At 48.0% G+C, this 9,226-nt stretch overlaps 1 non-coding gene across 1 annotated transcript; it reads right to left on the bottom strand.

Annotated features, from left to right (window-relative positions):
- Positions 1–7,920: 7,920 nt before the first annotated feature.
- Positions 7,921–8,027, bottom strand: LOC120671745. Its single transcript, XR_005673835.1, has one exon. It is a non-coding gene; the product is annotated as a small nucleolar RNA R71 (small nucleolar RNA).
- Between the last annotated feature and the right edge of the window lie 1,199 nt (positions 8,028–9,226).

Genomic DNA, 9,226 nt, shown 5'->3' with positions numbered 1-9,226 from the left:
TCTGAGATTCCCGTCCCATCGTCTTGAAGGTGGACGGTGGCCGGGTCCCACCTCCATTTACCATGCCCCTATCGTAGTAAAGATTGGGGTCACCCCAGGTGGGGCCCAGAGTCGGCCAGGGTCACCCCGGACTAGGAGGGTCCACTGGACGACCCTGGAGGCCGCCACGTGGCCACAATCGAGCCACCCTGGGCGCCCTAGGAGACACCTCAGAGTGCTTGGATCAAGCAGAAGGCCCCAGAACACTCCGGGATGAGAGTATCCACCGGCCAGTGTCTATGGCCACCCCGAGGTCTCCCGGGGTAACCCTGGATGGCTCTGACGGTGGTGGGACCCTAGGTGGTTGCTACAGCATGCCTGATAAGACGCCTGCCTGCCTGACAGGGTCAGGGCAGCCTGAAAGACGGCGCCCACCATGCAAAGGGTATGTTCACACTAGTTAGAGAGCAACTGAGAAGGCAGATGTAGTCTATAAATAGAAGGATCCCAGGACATGTAAGGGAACCGATCTTTTCGGGACCTAACCAGTATACATGTTCCAGGCTTGGACTTTCCAATTCAGGATCATCAAAGAACCAATCACCACAGACACAGGACGTAGGGTATTACGCCTCTGGGCAGCCTGAACCTGTCTAAATCGACTGTCTCAAACTTGCTTCCTTAGGGTAGATCCTTGCACGGTTTATACCCCTGGCCGAATCTCTAAATAGGGGTTACCAATAATCCCTACTATCAATAATCATACACTGTTAGCTGGCCCGCTAGGTAGGGAATATAGCACGTAAGATTTCCTTTCTGTGAAGCTCGGTCTCGCAGGAATCCATGGCGAACCGCTCGAACCGTTCCGCCGGTGAGAGCAGCATCGAACGTGCGCATCCGCGGCGTGGGGACTGGGGGCTCGTCGACCACGATCACGCCCATCCGACGGGAGGTGTCGCATGTCACTTCACCACCGCGACTTGATGCCCCTAGGACCGAGTCCGGCGGGGCGACGTTAGCGAACGCCCGTGGCACCCGTTTGTGTGCAGAAGCGCGCGGCCGGGCGGCATGGCGAGGGCGATACTTAGCTCGCAGCCATCTCAGCCGCGAAAGCATTCCCCCTGGGGAAGTGCTCTCCGTGGCGCGTGCTCTGCTCTGCCACCCTCCGCTGAGGGCGGGAGCAGGCATCCCTGAGGGGGAATGGCTTAACGAGCTGGCCAACCTGGTGCGGAAGGCTACCCCAGGACCCAAGGCTCAAAGTTCCAGCGCCACCCGTGGGGTGCTATGGCAGTACCGCCCGAATTAATCCGGCTCAAGTGCGCTAACCATCACCATAAAGGTAATCCCGGCTAACACGCACTTCAAACGGAGTAATCCGACAGTCCAGTCGGGTAGAGTCCCGATAAAACCACCTGAGCTACATTCGAAACCCAAAGCTTACATGCAACTCACACGAAGGTGAGTCCGGAGAGTATAACATTTCACAAATTCTTACATCACAGAGTCTTAACTTAAATATTACAAATCGAGTTTGAAATCTTAAAAAGGTACTTGAAATTCAAATTGAAAGTAGTTCAGAGTTCAACTGCAGTGGAAATAAAGCGAGTTCTAAACAACGATACAAGATGTCATGATGAAGCCCGTACATGACATCACTCGGCATTGTCATCGTCGGCCGGAGTCGAATCGCATTCCACCGACCAACCAGGGGTAAAGTACATGGCCATGTCAAGCTAGCTACCTGATCTTCAAACGTATCACCTAAAAACAAAGTTGAGCCACAAGCAAGGCTGAGTATAGTAATACTCAGCAAGGCTTACCCGACTAAGGGTATACTTAGCCCTTAATCTAGACATGCAAGGCTTTTGGCTTGGGGGTTTGTTTTGCCGAAAAGCATTAAAGAGTAGATCCTTAATTTCAAGTTTTAGCTTCCAAATTCTAGTTCAATTAACCATTCTAGGTGAGCATCTATCCAATAGCATACATGGTGGGAAACAATTATCTTTCATCATCCAAACAACCATATTCATCATCATCATCTTTCACTTCTTACTTTATGTGGCAAAAGGGTTAAGCAGTCTCAATAACCGTGAGAAACACACGATTCGAATCGAGTTTGTTAACCTGGCCAGGCAGACCTAAACACACGCATGGGAACAGAGTCACCCACGCAACAGTTCCCTTCAATTCCCGCTCCATGGAACAGGCCCACCACCCTCAAGTACAGCAGTACGACAACTCTGTACTCGCCATTAGCTAGATGTGAACGAGTTCAAGATGGTGGGGAGTATGTTCCGGCCTCGGTTCAATCCAGTACTTAAGCTTACCGATTACCATATTCTCGGCATGTGGTTAGTACGTTCAAACGCTTAATCACCACTACCACACACTGCTGGCTTATCCGTTTTCACTAAACAGACGGGGCATCACAAGTACCACAGCCCCGCCCGTGAGCCTTATAGTTGCAGTATGTAGAGGACATTCAATTCCTATAATTCTCGCGAGTGACAGGAAATCACTCGACTTCTACCGAACCATTAGCCTAGCCAACTAGCGACCTAAACCAACTAGTGTTCAAGCATAGGTACCTAGGATCATGCAACTAAGGTTTCAATCAACTCCTGTAAACGTAAATGCACAAGTATATAGAAATATAAGCAGTTGCATAAATCTACAATAGATAGGACATGCTCCGGGGCTTGCCTTGCTAAGCAAAGTTAGCCTTGGGCTCTTTCGAACTTTGGTTCGGGTCTTCGGCGGCTTCAGTTAGATTCACTTTAGCTTCACGCTGCTCACTCTCGGACTCGGACACCAGCTCGTACGTACCGTCGGCGAGAGTAGTCGAATCTACACGACATGCATATGCATGAGTTTACGTGATGATCTCCATTCATGATTTAATTCACTATAAAGTTGCAAACCAACACAACTCCAGTTAAGTTGGAGATTATGTTCTTTTTATCGGGCAATCGTTTATAGAGTACTATCTAACATGATTTTATTCATAAAAGGACTAGGAGTTTGTTGTCTTTCATTTTCTTGACATGTAGAAATGGTATTTTTCTTAATTAACACTATACTAACCTGTAACTCCATAACTAGGGTTACATATACTTTCTGGTACTGAAATTTTTATGTAAGGTACATATATGAGTAACATGCCTACTGTGAAATTTTTAGCTAATTTCATTGAGCATATTAATTATTAAAAAGACATTAAACAGCTACTACTAGGAGCAAGATTCATTTATACAGAACAAACCATACAAGTAAAGATGCTACAATTTTTACTGAGGCTTCCTACTCTTATGTGGCGTCTACTGTTAATTTTTCAGATTTTATGGAGCAGTAATCAGAGCATGAAAAATAGAGAAACATATAGTTGTATGGATCAAAACTAATTTCCATAGACTGTTACACTAATTTCTAGAGGCTCAAACTTTACCAGAAGGATTTAGTAATCTAATAGAAGCTCTAGTAAAAATATGAGATTTTTCTATATAGGGCAACTATTTTTCTTCATTTAGTATATTTCTTCCTACCATAAATTATTTGGATCAGTTTGACTTAACTAAAAATTTCCAAACTCTTCCTGAGGAATACATGAATCACAATAGAGCAACTGTAAATGTTTCAGCTAATTAATATTAGCAGAACAATTTGTATAAATAAAACAATTTATCCTAGGCATAAAGCAAGGTCTATTAAAATATATAGCTAGAGTTGTCCTATGGTCATGAAACTTTTACACCGAGCTATGCTATTTGCTACTATACGAATATCCAAAAATCAGAAACAGAACATGTATACAACAACATATACAAATAAAAGCTACTTATTTTTGTATTTTAAATAGAGCAAAAACTATTGAGAAAATGAAAAGTACATGTAATAAAAGTTGTAGATCCAGTCACAAGGATTCCAGAACAGTTGAGTTTTCATTTTTCCGATTTTTCTACGAATTTATATCGATTTTACAAGTTCGCTGTTTTTGGAAACAAAAAAAAACAAAACCGACACTCGCATATATACCCCTGGAAAGTTTTGGGGACTTGCAAATAGGTCCCTGGCCGGACTTGGAGCAGGGGAGATGTCGGGCGGCTGGATTCCGGCGAGGAAACTCGCCGGCGGTGTACGGTAGGTGGGGGAAAAGGAAGAGGGCGTCGAGGCGAACCTCTGGGTGGGCTTGGAGGGGGCTGGGGTGGCTGGAGCAGGCACGCTGGCGAGGAACGGCGGCGGCGGGTCTGACCAGCGGCGGCGGCGCTCCGGCAGCCGTGAGGGACGGGTAAGGGGTCGGCGAGCAACGGTGGGAGGTGGATATCCTGTTCCCGGGCTCCGTTGGGGCGGAGGGAGGCCGGAGATGGGGGCTCCGTTGCGAGGTCGGGCACGGCGGCGACAATGGCTGGCGGCGAGCGGCGTTCTGGCTCGGTGGGGCAAGGAGCAGGCGGTTTAGCGGCCCTGGGAGGTGGAGTGGGTGGTGGTGAAGCCGCTCCGGGGGGCAGGGGTGGAGGCCGAGCGGAGGGGGCAGATCGACGGTGAGGTCGAGCGGCGGCACGACAATGGCGGCGGCTGTGGCTCGCGGGCGCGCGAGTAGAGGCTTGCCTCGGCTTTTATAGGCAAGCAGAAGGAGGAGAGGGGCTGGGCACGTCTGTCTCGGGGCAGGCCGGCCGTGGCTCGAGCGGCGCTTGGCCGGACGCGGCTGTCGCCGAGCGGCCGTCGGAGCGTGGCGTGCGCGGGCGGAGCGAAGCGTCAGCGATGGCCAGGGCGCGGCGCGTGCTTGACTGGGGTGGTGATGGCGCGGCACAGTGAGGCAGCGGCGCGGCGGCAGCAGGTGCAGCGAGCGCGGGCGGTGCAGCGGCGCAGCAAGCTGCTCTGCCCTGCGCTCGGGAAGCAAGGAAGCAGAGAAGAGGAGGGAGAAAGGAGGGAGGGAGAGAGAGTAGAGAGAGAAAGAGATTTGACCGAGGAAAACTCAAAATTTTTGAACTAAACTTGAAAAGTTTTGAATACCAAAGTTGTTCCTCGTGTCGAAATCTACAACTTTGGTTTCAGACGTTTTCCCATTTGAGGCTCGGTTTGAAAGTTAAAAATTCGAATTCAAGTTTAAATGAAAACCCCCTAAACCTACTGTTTTCGGGTTTTTCTCCAAATTTCATGTTGTAACATGAAAAACTTTGAATACGAAAGTTGTTTGCCTTGTAAAATTCTACAACTTTTGTTTTGGGCAAAAGTTCATTTGAGCTAAGGTGTGAGAGTTGCATTTTCGGTCTATTTAAACGGATTTTTGGCTTTTAAGTATTTGAAAATTTGGGGGTTTAACTTGTCATTTCAGGTGCATAAACTCACTTTCTTCCCATGGCTTCGACTAGACTTTGGTTTATTATGATTTTAGTGAGGTGCCTATGAAATTTCATAAGCAAACTTGCATCAGATTAAAAACTATTTAAAGTTTTCGACCTATGCACATATACACCTGGACACACAGACATTCAGGCATTTGTTTCAAAGTTTTCTGATTAATAACGCATGATTTCGTGCTAACAACCTTAGATTAGCTAATTAGAAACCTAGGCTGTCACAGGTACCCACGGCGTAGCCCTAGCAATCGGCTACATGCGCCGAGGGAACACCTAATCTCCGCTCTCACCTCAACACGGTGAGGGCCAACGAGGACGCCCACACCGCCCTGGAGCGGGCGTGGGAGAGGAGGTGCTTAGCCACGGACGACCACGCATCGTCTGGTATTGACGGTCGTTAAGTGCAAAATATAACCGTCAACTATACTCATAAAAGAAGGAAAACTATACCTCTTACTCGCATATTTGTATCACTAACCTAGCTCCACAATTATTTTTGAGAATTTATGATTTCAGGAGCACAAGTCCGGAATAAGACAAAAACACGACGAATATGCAGATAGAAGTCACAGATGATCGTGTCGTGCGTAACATGAGCAAAAGAGGCCCACAAACTAGACCAAACCGACCAAGCAAGCCCCGGCACCGACCATCTGACAGCAGGACCCAGCAGGCAGTGAACCAGAGAAGGTCGGTGGCAAATGGCGCCAAGGTGGTGGGGTCGGCCGACCCCACCTGGCAGCCTCCGAGGCTGAGATTTGGTGGGAAGCTTGATCCTATCCTCCTGAAGGCGGCTGATGATGTTTCCATACAAGGAGATGGCGGGAACCGACCTCAAGCACTATATAAAGGGCCTCCCACCACTCTCACAACACACACCACTTGGAAGCCTCTCTCTCTCTACACTCTCTTGTGACTTGTACTCCTTAGGGTAGTGGAGCTAGGCTAGTACTTCATCTCCTTAGCGAATCCAGTCGTTCTTGGGGTCGGCGAGCAATCCTCGGCCTCTAGTATGGCTTTGTATTCCGAATTTTTTTATGCTATTCATATTCAATTCATTCTTGGTTATCTTGCTATGTTCGTAGCTTGCTTAACCTTGATCAGTGCTTCATCAAGTTATTCTAGTTGCATGCTTAGACCAGATGATCTAGGTAAGGATATCGGTTCATTGTGCTTTCGGGCTTGCCTTAGCATCTTACCTGTCCATCCGAATGGTTGGGGACCCGCGGTGCTAGGGTAGTGACCTCATATGCGGGCATGGTGCCTGGGTATGCGGGATCCTTCGGATATGACGGTGCTCCACGGTTTGACTGGGGTAGACCGCAGGTGGTGACAGCCCTGTCGGTCCGCCGGGAAGATGCTTCTCGGTTAGCGTACTCCCCGACGTTCGGGTACGGTTTAGGAGTTCATGCAAAGATGAAACGGGACTGGATGTTCTCCAGTGCGGGTCATTCTCCCCGATGTCATTAATTTCCCGGCACCTGCAGCTCTAAGCAATGTGGCTAACGTAACTTATCCGCTAACATGAATAGTATACTATGAATCTTTGCCTATGCTCCCACTAACCTTAGGATTGCTTGTTTATTCTTTATTCATGAGAGTTGGCTGTTCTGTGTGTGTCACATTACCCCTGATTGTCATTCATTTATCACTTACCCCTGTATAGTCAGTGGTCTTCATCTTACTTCATACGTGTCATGGTTATACAACTAAGTAAATACACTTTACACAACCTAGCCATCCCTTGGGAAAATATAAATAACGATACCCTGAATACTTCCGGGTGGAATGCTATAACGGTATATCCGTGCGCTTGTGGATCTTTCTATAAATGTTAAGACATATCACACAAGCATTTCTGGCGCCGTTGCCGGGGACGAGCTTAACAACCTCGTTCCTAGTGATTGCGCTAAGAAGTGTCAACAAGCATTTCTGGCGCCGTTGCCGGGGATGGCACTAGGTGTAAAGTATATTTACTAAAGTACATAAACATGGCAATATAAGTAAGAGGTAGCTACTGCTTATACATGTTAATGTGTTTATCTTTTTGTTGTCTCCTGATTGGATGAAAACAGGGTAGTGTATGTCTGGTTTCTCCTTGCCGAAATTTTTTGTTGAAAATTCCGAGAAACTCGTGAGAAGGGTCTGACCTCGCGTCGTTCCTCCTCCGATCTTGCAGTTTACAAGCGAACCAGTTTCCCAAGCACCATCAACTGAACTCATGGCTGAGAAGACTCTCCGCGACTTCTCCGTCCCCTCAACTGCCAATGTGGCAACTAGACTCAACATCGATGTTGGGGACGTGAACTTTGAGCTAAAGTCCAGCCTCATAAACATGGTGCAAGCTAGCCCATTCTGTGGCAAGCCGAATGAGGACGCTAACGCCCATCTCCAGAACTTTATGGAGTTATGCAAGACTGTAACCAAACGGGGCGTTATGGCTAACGCCATCAGGCTCCGCCTGTTTCCTTTTTCCCACCTGGGGAAGGCGAAACAGTGGTTTTATCAGAATAAGGAATCCGTCAGCACGTGGGACAAATGTTCCACGGCGTTTCTCGCTAAATTCTTCCCGTTGGGCAAAACAAATGCCCTGCATGGAAGAATTTCAAGTTTCCAGCAGACGGGGATGGAATCCATCCCAGAAGCTTGGGAGAGATTATAGGAATACATACTCGCCTGTCCTCATCATGGGATGGATGAGTGGCTCGCGCTCCAAAGCTTCTACAACGGGCTAACGACTACATCCAGAGCCCACCTTGATGCTGCTGCTGGAGGAGCCTATCTCAACCTGACAATTGCAAAGGCTACGGCCTTAATCGAGAATATGTTATCCAACCAGGGCTGGAACGAGGAGCGTTCCCAGCCCAGAACCAACGGCGGAATGCATACCGTCAAGGAGATGGACATACTTACCGCCAAGCTGGACATCCTAATGAAGAAGCTTGATGAAGGGAATCGGCCACATGAGCTTGTTCCCGTCCATGCCATGAACTCGTATTATACATGCGAGGTTTGTGGTGAAGGTGAACACTCAGGGAATGACTTCCCCGAAACCCGTGAAGACGCAACCTACATCAACAACAACAACACCGAGTTCCGTCCACAAGGAGGCCAGGGGTGGGGTCAGACACGCCCACCATTCCAAGGAGGAGGTAACAACTTTAACTCAAATTTCAATTCGAATTTCAATTCAAACCAACCCTCCTTGAGAGACCTTATTTTTGGCCAAGCTAAAATAAACGAATCATTAAACAAGAAGCTTGCTGCCAATGATAAAATTTTAGAAGGTATAAATGCCAAAGTTGAAACTCTTTCTTCTTCTCTTAAAAATCAATTAAGTTTCAACAGAATGATAGAAAGTCAACTTTCTCAAATCGCTGCTGCTGTTCCTGTCTCGGAAAATGGGAAGATCAAGGGGCAACCCGAATCTCCTGTTGAAACTGCAAATATGGTGTCTACCGGGTGGGGCAACCTTCCTCGGCAGACTCCTCGAACTAACTATGCAGGCAGGTACAATCCCCAAGATTGATACCTGGGATGGCCTGGTAGCAGCAATTCAAGAAGATCCAGGGGTCCCCATGATCAGTTGCTCAATCTTTGATCTATAATATGAGCATGCACTCTGCGACCTAGGGGGCAGTGTCAACATTATGCCCATGGTAATATATGAGAAACTCTTATACACTGCTCTCTCCCCAACATACATGTGTGTGCAGCTCGCATACTCTACAATCCGGTATCCCGAAGGGATAGCCAAGAATGTCCTGGTCCCCGTGCGAGACTCCTTCGTCCTTGCAGACTTTGTGGTCATGGATATAGAGGGTGACCTCGGAATCGAGCTCATTCTTGGGCGACCATTCCTGAGGGCCGCCAGAGCAAGGATAGACGTAGGA

Source organism: Panicum virgatum, chromosome 4N (genome assembly GCF_016808335.1).
Source record: "Panicum virgatum strain AP13 chromosome 4N, P.virgatum_v5, whole genome shotgun sequence".
NCBI lineage: Eukaryota > Viridiplantae > Streptophyta > Magnoliopsida > Poales > Poaceae > Panicum > Panicum virgatum.
The sequence above is the reverse complement of the archived record's forward strand: the minus strand, read 5'-3'. Positions and strand labels throughout refer to the sequence as shown.